This window comes from Mus musculus, chromosome 11, assembly GCF_000001635.26.
Source record: "Mus musculus strain C57BL/6J chromosome 11, GRCm38.p6 C57BL/6J".
Lineage (NCBI taxonomy): Eukaryota > Metazoa > Chordata > Mammalia > Rodentia > Muridae > Mus > Mus musculus.
The window spans coordinates 44333954-44346394 of NC_000077.6; positions in this window are offsets into that span (position 1 = coordinate 44333954).

Consider the following 12441-nt stretch of genomic DNA (forward strand, 5'->3'; position numbering starts at 1 on the left):
GAGTATAGAGGAGGGGTTAGGTATTTTTCAGAGACCCTTTTCCACTAGATGAAGTGATCTTCACCACCCACAGGTGTTGAAGAACATGCGAACCACCAAAATGGAGCATCCGAGGAGCCCACAGATAGACAGCCCAAATGTAGCCATACCATGTGCTTTGCTTGACCAGAAAATATTTTTGCTGTTATTGTTTGGCTGGCTGGTTTAAGGGTTTTTGTAAATAAAAGGATTCTGGACTGCAAGCCAGCTTCCACGATAAAGCTGGATTTCAGGGATAGGAGAGACATCTCCACATAGCAACAGCTGTGATCGTTGCTGCTCTGAACCTAATGCCCACTGAGCTACTCGATTCTTATACTCCTGCCCTGGAGGCTGTAAGTACACACACAGTCTTCCTCATCCATCCCCAGGATCAATCTGCTCCATCTCCAGGGCCAGGGGCTTCAATCCTAGTGCCTGAGCCAGGCTGGGCAGTGAATTGCCCAATGGAAAAAGCCCAACAATTGATGCTCCCAGGGCTGCTAAGCAGATTGAAGCCTCCAAGAGCAGTCTATGAAGCTACAACCCTGACCAGCCAAGGTCACCTGGAGGACAACAGCATCATTGATTTGTGACAGCATCAGAATCCATGGATAATTTTTTCCTTCCCATTTTCCTTATGTTTCCCCTTAATTTTCCCCATTTCCTTTCCTTTCTTTTGTTTATCACAAGGCTTTTTAAAAAATTCTGGCCACACAGAAATTTACCTAGGTAGCCTTCCCAAGCTCCAAAACCAATAACCTCCATACTGTCCGATCTCATACGTGGGAACCTGCGTCTTTTATGATTGCCTGTCTATCTCCCCCTTCCCACTTCCTTAAATATTTCTCAGCCTCATTGCTTTGCATTTTGCTCTGTGGCCTCAATCCTTCAGCCATGCAAGCTTGCTCCAGCATCTCTGGCACTCAGCCTGTCCTTGTTATTATTAATAAGACTGAAAATGATGGCTCATAAATATGATCTTGACTTCAAAGGGCTCTTATGCCACCAACCCAGGGACTCAGAAGAATCATCCATGTGGGGTACACAATGGCACCAGAGGTTAGAGATTTGTCCACAATCAGCAACAAATCTGTGATGGAGCCAAGAGGAGAACCTGTTCTGAGTACCATTATTTATAACCTATCTGAAAATTATTTTTAAAAAAATAAGCAAGTGAAAAAAAACAGGCCATATTTTTTTTCAAGAATTACTTTATTGCATTTCAAGGGCAAGATTTATTTTCACTCCTTAATATTGTAATTAAAACAAATGGAGTAAGTTCTGGTGTCAGACGTGCCTTTCCAACAACCTTTCGGGGCCATTTGTGTTGCTGCACAGGAAGGGACGCCATCTGCTCACTTAGCTACTGTGTAAAAGACCTGCTCACTCGGTCAACCAGTGATTCTGTGTTGTATGAAGACCTTGGGCCTCACACAGGCTATGCTCTGGTGAGCGAAATTAGTTTCCTTGTTAGTGTTCCCTGCCTTAAAGTTTAGTTGTGAAGTGAGATCCACACCAGGAATCTCCAATCAGAACTACTCCCCAGATGATACGGGGTACTGACATTGTTTCTGGTTGCCCGCCAGAACTTGATGCTAAGAGTCTATTGCTGAAGACAGCCGGTGTTTCAGTCATGGGTGTTGGAGAATCGACCTGCCGCTGACCTGGAAGCATTTTCTTTTGAGAATGTGTTGAGAAGGTCTGGTAAGCTGGCAAATCCAGTGAAAGGCACTTGCTGCTAAGCCTAATGACCTGAGTTTGACCCTGGGACCCATATGGTGAAAGAAAAGAACCCATTCCTACAACCTGTCCTCTGATGTGTGCTTAGCCACGCGTGTGCCTTACCATGTGCGTGTCCTCACATGTACACATAAATGTCCCAATGGTTACATCTGCAAAAGGCTTCCCCACCTCAAGCTCAGGAAAAACTGTGGGAAAGGAAAGATCGTGAGAGCCAAAGAGTCAGGGAGTTTTCTGTGAGAATGTGTCTCCTAGTGATGTCAAAAGCTACACACACAGACACACACACACACACCGACACAAACACACGTGGTCTTAATAGCATGACTACCCAAACATAAGCCAAAAAACGAGGACACTGACAAATATGCCAAGTGGCTGGGAAAGCCCACAAGGCCTCGGCACTACACAAAAAACTGAGGAAAACTGGGAGTAAGAGAGGTGGTCTTACCCAGGGAAGAGACATCAACTGATTGTCCGGTGCCAAACAGTGCCCAACAATCATCGCGGAAAACACACATATAAGTAACGTATATATATATATATACGTGTGTGTGTGTGTGTGTGTATGTGTGTGTGTATGCAATAGCACATAAATTTGAAGAGGGAGAAGGGGGTATATAAGAGAGTTTGGATGAAGAAGAAAGGGAAAAGGAGAAATGTTTAACTATATTATAATCTCAAAAAAATTAAATGCCAAAAAAATGTTAGAAAAGTATGTGTTAACAGGGACATGGCAGAGAACATAGACAAGCAGTAAATAAATACCAATATTCAAAATAAGTTAAATTGTCTTTTAGTGAGATGTGTAACTGGGTGGCCCTGTGCTTGAATCTGCAGTCTGTTACTCAAACCACAGAACCAAAGAACTGTGCAGTGGGGGCTGCAGTGTGTGTGTCCCTGCCTTTACTCAGGAGGGGAATTATGTCACATGGTAGAGACAAGAACACAAAAAGAAGGTGCTGCTTTCCAGACTATCTCATCCCACCTAGAGAGACAGAAACATTCACTAAAGTATCACTATGAGCAATCACTCATAAGATAGTCAATACTAAAGAGTTCATTAGTAATCAATGTTTATTTTATATTTTTTTCATCTTTTTATTTTTTCTTTTTTATTGGATATTTTATGTATTTATATTTCAAATCTTATCCCCTTTCCTGGTTTCCCCTCCGGAACTCCTCCCCCCATCCCATCCGCCCTCCCCCTGCTTCTGTGAGAATGTTCCCCCCACCCACCTACTCACTCCTGCCTCCCCGCGCTGGCATTCCCCTACACTGGACCAAGGGCTTCTCCTCCTATTGATGACTGACAAGGACATCCATCCTCTGCTACATATGCAGCTGGAGCCATGGGTCCCTCCATGTGTACTCTTTGGTTGGCGGTTTAATCACTGGGAGCTCTTGGGGTACTGTTTAGTCGATATTGTTGTTCTTCCTATAGAGTTGCAAACCCCTTTAGCTCCTTCAGTCCTTCAGTCTCTAACTCCTCCATTGGGGACCCTGTTCTCAGTCCAATGGCTGGTTGTGAGCATCTGCCTCTGTATTTGTCAGGCTCCGGTAAAGCCTCTCAGGAGACAGCTATATGTTATAGCTCCTGTCAGCAAGCACTTCTTGGCATCCACAATAGTGTCTGGGTTTGGTGTCTGTATATGGGACGGATGCCCAGGTGGGGCAGCCTCTGGATGGCCTTTCCTTCAGTCTCTGCTCCACACTATGTCCCCATAGTTCCTTTAGACAGGAGCTCTTCTGGGTTAAGAATTTGGAGATGAGTGGGTGGCCCCATCCCCCAACTGGGAGGCCTTGCCTAACTCCTGAATATGGTCTCTAAAGGGTCTCCCTCTGCTTTGTTGGGCATTTCAGCTAATCTCATCCCTGTTGTGTCCTGGGAGCCTCTTGCTTTCCTGGCATCTGGGATTTGCTGGTGACTACCTCCAGTTCCCCATCCCCCATTGCTACACACCTCTGTTCAATTTCCTGACCCTCTTTATGTCATCCCCGTCTCCTCCCATACCTGATCCTGTTCCCCTTTCCTCCCTCCCACTCCTCTCTTTCTCCAAAATCCCTCCCAGCCGCTACCTCCTGTATTTTGTAACCCCTTCTAAGAAGGACTGAAGCATCCACATTTTGGTCTTCTTTCTTGAGCTTCATATGGTCTGTGAATTGTATCTTGGGTATTCTGAGCTTTTGGGCTAATATCCACTTATCAGTGAGTGCATGCCAAATGTGTTCTTTTGTGACTGAGTTATCTCACTCAGGATGATATTTTCTAGTTCCATCCATTTCCCTAAGAATTTCATGAAGTCATTGCTTTTAATAGCTGAGTAGTACTCCATTGTATATTTTACTACATTTTCTGTATCCATTACTCCGTTGAAGGACATCTGGGTTCTTTCCAGCTTCTGGCTATTATAAATAAAGCATCTATAAATATATTGGAGCATGTGTCCATGCTCATGGATTGGCAGGATTAATATGGTAAAAATGGCAATCTTGCCAAAAGCAATCTACAGATTCAATACAATCTGCATCAAAATTCCAACTCAATTCTTAATAGAGCTAGAAAGAGGAATTCTCAAATTCATTTGGAATAACAAAAATCCAGGATAGAGAAAATTATTCTCAACAATAAAAGAACTGGGGGAATCACCATCCCTGACCTCAAGCTGTACTGCAGAGGAATTGTGATTAAAAACTGCATGGTTTTGGTACAGAGTCAAGCAGGTAGATCAATGGACTAGAATTGAAGACCCAGAAATGAACACACACACCTATGGTCACTTGATCTTTGACAAAGGAGATAAAACCATCCAGTGGGAAAAAGACAACGTTTTCAACAAAGAGTGCTGGTTCAACTGGAGGTCAGTATGTGGAAGAATGACAATTCTTATTTCCTTGTACAAAGCTCAAGTCCAAGTGGATCAAGGACCTCCACTTAAAACTGTATACACTAAAACTAATAGAAGAGAAAGTGGGGAAGAGCCTCGAACACATGGGCACAGGGGGGAAATTCCTGAACAGAACACCAATGGCTTATGGTGATTCTTACCAGGAATCAACAAATGGGATCTCATAAAATTCAAAGCTTCTATAAGGCAAAGGACACTGTCAATAGGACAAAACAGCAACCAACAGATTGGGAAAAGATTTTTACCAACTCTACATCTGATAGAGTGCTAATATCAAATATATACAAAGAACTCAAAAAGTTAGACACCAGAGAATCAAATCACCCCATTGAAAATGGGGTACAGAGCTAAACAAAGTATTCTCAGCTGAGGAATATTCAATGGCCAAGAAGCACCTAAAGAAATGTTCAACATCCTTAGTCATCAGGGAAATACAAATCAAAACAACCCTGAGATTCTACCTCACATCAGTCAGAATGGCTAAGATCAAAAACTCAGGTGACAGCAGATGCAGGCGAGGATGTGGAGAAAGAGGAACACTCCTCCATTGTTGGGATTGCAAGCTGGTACAACCACTCTGGAAATTAGTCTGGTGGTTCCTCAGAAAAGTGGATATAGTACTACCTGAGGACCCAGCTCTACCACTCCTGGGCATATACCCAAAAGATTCTCCAACATATAACAAGGACATATGTTCCACTATGTTCATTTTATATTTTCATGAAACACTTTGCTGTAAAGTTTCAGGTTGGGTCTGGGTAAAGAATAATACAAATATGCCCCGCAGTCTAGAGGGAAGGCTGGTGAGAAGCCTCTGTGGTAACAAAGTGAAGAGGTGACAGGCGTCATACAGTCACCCTAAGCCAACCCCAGGAAGCTTCCACAGAGCACCTTTGCATTTACTACAGTTCTGGAGGGTGGGTATCCAAGTTCAGAGTGCCCACGCAGTGGATTTCTAGACCTCTTCCTAGACTATAGATGGTTGCCTTCCAGTTGTTTTCTTCTCCCTGTATCTCTGTCTCCCTCCCTTCCCCCTCCCTTCCTCCTCCTCTCCCCTCCCCCTCTTTCTTTCTCTCTCCCTCTCTGTGGTGTGTACAAAAAGGAGGGAGGAAAAGAAAGTCTTGGTATTTCTATCTTTATGATCTTGCTTAATATTGACTTCCAGGAGTTCTATCCCTAAATTCAAACATGCTAAGGGTGGGACTTCAATGTACAAATTGGAAATGAGGGGTGAGTGTATTCATAATGGACACACACAGGAGAAGCACAAACAGATTTAATTTGGTCAGCTAGGGAAGCTTCAGAGTCAAGATTGGGGTGGGGGGGTTGGGGGAAGACCATTGAAGGTTTTGAGTAACCCACAGGAAAATGGATGAACTGAAAATCATAACATTAAGTAAAATAGGCAGATTTGGGAAAGACAAATGTATTGTGCTTTCTCTTTCAAGTGCAAGATCTAGATTTCTGTCTAAGGTGTGAAAGTACAAAGGCTGTTACATGAACAAAGACAGGAGGCCAGTGAGAAGGGCGAGGGTAGACAGACACAGGTAAGGGGGCAGAGGCTGTGAGATCAAAGTGTTGGATACACGTCTCTGGAAATGTCGCAGTGAAATCCATCATTTTACGCCATGAATGTATGATAATAAGAAACACCAAAAGCTGTGGCCAGAGAAATGAAGATTGGATCACTGGCTGGTCTTGGAGAGCAGCCTGGTTCTTTTTCAGCACCCACATGGCACTCACAGACATCTGTAAGTCCAGTCCCAGGGGATCTGAAGGCCTCTCCTGGTCTCTGAAGGCACTGCACATATACATGCACACAGACAGACAGACATGCAGACAAAACACCCATGGACGTTTAAAAAAATGTTTAAGGGAAGCTAAGAAAGAGGGAGGGGGAACAAGCTGCCCTGAGAGGGGTGATAGAGCAGGGGAAAACCAGAAGTGCCTCTTCAGAGAGCTATCTTCAGGGCTGTCTTCCCAGCAGCCTCTGAGGAACAAAGGAAAGGCCTGGCTTTTTATAACTTGCTAGGGGCATGGTGATGTGATTCATTTAGTTCAACACAGTATGCATGATAAGGAGCTGGGGACCATAAACTGGGACCTGTCAGACCACAGCTCAGACTGCCTCTTAACTCTGTCCCAGACAGAGTTACAGAATTGGCCTGACCTCTTCATGCTATGGGATCCAACCTATGAGTGCAGGGGCTGTTCTAACAGAGGAGAGTGTATGCCCTCATTACAAGAAAATGTTTCACTTTCAGAAAAATTGGGAGGAGGGTGGGGGTGGACTTTGGGAGCAACATTGAGACAGTGGAGGCTGAGGTGAACTCTTTGTATGGAGTTTAAACTTCATCAGAAGGGGATAAAAACAACCACCAAAGAGCATGGTAAAATTATAGAATGTGCTGGCGCTGGCTTGTATGAGTTTCTGAGAGATAACTGGTATGATTTCAGGAAATCTGAAAGCTGATAGTTAACAATTATGAAATAAAATCGACTGTAGTATGAGCCGAAGATCCCAGGATAAGTAGTCACACTTATCTCGGATAATCTGCAAGGCTGACTAAGTGATTAGGATTCCAGGATTGTGGGGTGTTGGAGTGCTACAACCATGAGCTTCCACCAAGCCAAATACTAAGAATATCGTCACATAGCTTCCAACACCTGCAGCAGAGATTCCCTGCTTTGCTGCAACCTGTCTTCCTGATGGCCCCACATGACCCAAGTGCCTCCCAGAGGTCACTGAGGCGATACAGGAGAGAAGCTCGTTTAGCTCATGGCCCTCCAATGGCACAGAGCCAGGCTCTGATGGGGGTTGTGTACCCCTTTACCTCAGAGTAGAACAGCATGCTTTTCAGTCCCATGACATTGTTGATTAAATTTCAACATGAGTCTTGGAAAAGACAAATCATATTGAAATCACAAGAACTAAGTGATTTAATCCATTTATGTTCCTCGAACAGAATACCTGGGACTGGGCAATTTATAGTGACCAGAAATTGATTCACAGTTTGGGTTGCTAAGAAGTCCAGAATTGAGTGGTTGGTACATGGTGAGGGCTTTCTTGTGTCATAGGACAGCCAGAGCTTGAGAGCAAGAAAGATTTAAACACTCTGAAAACAGTACAATCTCCATCCCCTAATGAGGGCAGCGTCCTTCCTTCACTTGCTCCTCCTGCTTTATGTCTTCATTATAAATAGGAAGACACTGTTTCCAAAGAGAGAAACATTCTATCTTCCAAAGACTAGAACAGCAACAAATGGGGGCAGCTCACACAAGCTACTGTGAGGACTAGACAACAGAGTGTGAAGACACTCTAGTACCTCCAAGCCATCTCAGATCTTCTCTGGTAACACCATGGACGTCAGAGTCTATGTTGGTGCCTCATAAACACAGACGTGAGCAAACTGCCAGCCTACTGCATGTGCTTCCAAGTAGAAATGCATGCAAGCCAACACCCACTGGAAGACCTGAAATGGGAGAAACCAGGATTTTCTTCGCCTGCGGTTGGTTCTCAGTGGACCAGGCTCCATAGGCATCTCTGAGGATGACTGAGAAGGAGGGACAGTCAATCAGGTGTGTCCAGTGCAGTAGGGGACTCTCACCCTCTGTCTGTCTCCTTGTCTGCTCACATTCACTGTAATATCCAAAATGAATTCAAGACCACCCAGTACCTTCCCTCTTCGAAAAGGACTTTCCAAACTGTACTAGCAGGCCAAGTGTAGAGCTAGATAAGGAAGCTGGCCGACTAAACAAATGTAAAAACATAGTTTTAGCAGTCAAAATGACTGAGCCTATAAGCTACCAAAACAATATTAGCTGTTCTCAGAGAAATAACCATAACAAGATTAGCAATTCCCCTGCCCCCCCACCCCACAATGAATTCTGACAAAGACCACAAACCACCCTGACCTGTTGCTAGAATCCCCCTGACATTAATAGCTATGATGTTAATTGCTGATCCATAAGTTCAAAATGTACTATTACTTTGCTGACCAAATCATAATAACTCACCATGGGGGCAAGCAAAGTGAGTCACTAGGCCAAAGGGTTATTTAGTCATTATACAAACCAACCAATGCCTGAAAGGGTTACTTGCTATACCAATGAGAACCCTGTTGCTCAAATCTGCCCCTTACAAAGGTATAAAAGTGTGTTCTTTCTTTGTTCTGGGTCTCTCCTCTGGCCTGCATGCTGAAAGGGGAGTCCCCAGCATGTTGGATCAATAAAAATCCTCATGCAGTTTGCAGCGATGGTGGCGGTCTCTGTGGTCCTTGTGAGTAAGGGTCTTTTGACAAACTCCAACATCACTACTTGTCCTTTCCCTACCTCAGACTGGATTTTTTAGAAAACCTGAACAGAAATAGTCTATAAGTGGCAGTTCTACTGCTTTCTGGATGCATCCCAAAGGAATTACCTGCTCCATGAAAACTCTGACATGTTCCACACTCCCACTGAGCCTTCTGCCATCCCCAAACACTGAGCCCTTCTATCTGAAATACTATTTAACACAACGTATCATACCTGCTAGATCTCTCGCCATCTCCTCTGCCTGATTATAGGCATCAAGGACTACACTCTGCTTGTCCTTTGCAGAGGACAGAACTTGAATCCCCCAAAGACTATTGTGTGGAAAGGGCAGTTTCTAGCCTGTGACGCTACTGAAAGATGGTGGAATTTTCAAGATGCAGAGTTGATGTGAGGTCTTCTTGTGATTAGAGACATAAGAGGGTCTCTCTGTCTCTCTCTGTCTCTCTCTCTGTCTCTGTCTCTCTGTCTCTCTCTGTCTCTGTCTCTCTCTGTCTCTCTCTGTCTCTCTCTGCCTCTCTCTGTCTCTCTCTCTGTCTCTCTCTCTCTGTCTCTCTCTCTCTCTCTCTGTCTCTCTCTCTCTCTCTCTCTCTCTCCCTCTTGTGAATCATAAGGAGAACCATGTCAACACATGCACTCGACCACGATGAATTGCTGGGCCACAGACCTAAAAGCAGTAGGGTCAACTCACCATGGACCAAAACTATCCAATGTGTAAGAAAAACAAACCAAAACACTCTTTGTCTCTACGTAAGTGGACTATGTAGAGAGAATATCATATGTCTGCATGGATGTGGCACATGTCAATAATAAATCTGATGGCCTGTGGCTTAGCAGGAAATAAGAGATGGGATATCCCGGAGGAAAAAGAATTCTGGAATAGAGCCCAGGCAGCAGATTAGCCTGAAAGATGTGCATGGTACCTGAGCATACCAGCCACATGGCAGAATATAGATTAGAATAAATGGGTTATATTAAGTTATGGCATAGTCAGGGAAGAGCCCTGCTAGATAGGCAAGGTATTTGTAAATGTATTTTGAGTCTGAGTCTTGAGCATGGGGCTGGGAGGAAGAATGACCAAACATCCACAGACTAACTCAAGGACTTCACAGAGCAATGGAAAGCTGCCTAATGCCGACATGCTCCTGATACCTAAAGGCCAGCCTTACCACTGTGTCCTCAGCACCTCTTGTATCTAAGGACTGAGTTTCTGTGAGTCAGACACCTACCATTTTCTGGCACCTGGGCAAGAATGTCTATGAAATATCTCCCACTCTCTCTCCCATCACTACTGAGAAGACGACTTTTCTATCTGCTCAGTGATACTGGAAATGTCTTTACCAGAAGTCACACACCACACTGAGAGGTAAAATTTAAATGAGGGCTGATGAGATATCTCAGTGGGTCAAGGTGCTTGCTGCTAAACCTGATGAGTTCAATCCTCTAAACCTACCTGGTAAAGGAAGAGACACGAAGGCCACAGGCTGTCCTCTGACCTTCACTTGTGAGGCACAGCACATTTGTGCCTCTCATACACAATAAAATAAAATAAAATAAAATAAAATAAAATAAAATAAAATAAAATAAAATAAAACAAAACAAAACAAAACAAAACAAAACAAAACCTTAACAACTAAGATAAATGGGACTATCTATGAAAGGAAGCAGGCCCTTAAATTCTCAGTAAGGCACACACAACTGATACAGTGGTTTGCTTCTACCAGGTGCAGGGGCGTCTTGGGGCAGTGCAGGTGACCAGCCCAGGGTATTTGCTCCCACACAGCACTTGTACTGAGTATGTATACTGGATTAAGGCAGCTGCCACCATTGGAGAAGGTGAGAAGTGAAGGGCTTCCTCTGTCACTGTGCCAAGATTTCTATCTCCTATTCAAGATCCTTTAAATACAACCCTAGATGAAGATCTTGGATGATAAATCTCTGGTTGTCCCAGGAATGTTGGAAAACTGAAGTGAGATGATACCCACTCAGCCGCTTCCCAGTACGGGAGGTGAGTTATACACACGGGGCGTTGTTTGCTCTGATCTTGTCAGGTGTGTGGTGAGGACATTATTTTATGGACACCCAGATCTTCAGAAGAAAAAGTCAAATGTAAAAACTAGTCAGCAAGAGGAGAGGGGGAGCATGTCAGTAATCTCAGCAGGGAGATGGAGGCAGGAGGATTGTTAGCTTGAGGTCAGTGTAAGCTGTATAATGTGGGGGGAGGGGAAATAGGGTAGATAAAAGGAAAAAAGGAGGGGAAGACAGAAGCAAAGAAAAAAGGAAGAAGAAAGGGAGGGTTGCAGAGTGGGGAAGAGAAGAAGGAGGGAGGGACGGAGGGAGGGACGGAGGGACGGAGGGACGGAGGGATGGAGGGAGGGAGAAAAAGAAACAGAAAAGCAAATTTCTAATCTGGGCAGGTAAGGTGGCTCAGCTGATAAAGAAAAGGTGCTTGCCCGACAGCCAACAAGCTAGGCTCAATCCCAGGGACCCACAGAGGAGTGAGCATCAGCTCCAGAAGCTGCCATCAGACTTCCACACATATAGCATGGCCTGCACACACACACACACACACACACACACACACACACACACACACACACACACAAGTTTATTAAATGTAATTTTAAATTTAAAAAGTTGCTATCTGTGTGAGTCACCTGCCCGTATCCATAGGCAGCACCTGCCTCTTAAGCAGAGAACTGCCTCCTCACCCAAACATGGCCTCCTCACCCAAACATGGCCTCCTCACCCAAACAAACATGGCCTCCTCACCCAAACATGGCCTCCTCACCCAAACATGGCCTCCTCACCCAAACATGGCCTCCTCACCCAAACATGGCCTCCTCACCCAAACAAACATGGCCTCCTCACCCAAACATGGCCTCCTCACCCAAACAAACATGGCCTGCCTAGCATTGCTGCTCCCACTAGAGGGACTGGGCCTCTTGCCTTTGACCTGGGCAGTGGGATCCCTACAAGATGACTGGCACTCCTGAAGTGACCTCACTGGAGGAGTTAATAATTGCCAAATATATTTACTGATTCTCTTCAGTGGGATGTCTTAATGAAACAACTTGAGAAGTGGCAAGAACGAGAGTGTCCAACCAAAGGTCAAAGTAATGTCACCGAGGTGTCCCAAGGAAGGGTGTGTCCCATCTCTAGGAGACACCTCCAAACTGAGACTTCCTATCTACCTCAGCAGCCATCCTGGATCCATGTCTTTTCTGACACCATTGATAAGCTGAGGGAACTAAAAATACTAGCCAGACTTGAAGGGGAAACACAAATGCTCCCTACCCTTCAAAGATGGTGTGTCACATTATTTAAAAACTGTCCCTTAACAAGTGCAGCTTGCAGGATGAGTTAGAAGTCAGCATGACCAGATTTGGATAACGTTATCTGCCACACTCAGCTTTTTAATGAGGGAGGAAACAAACTTTCATTGAAAACCATTAACTCT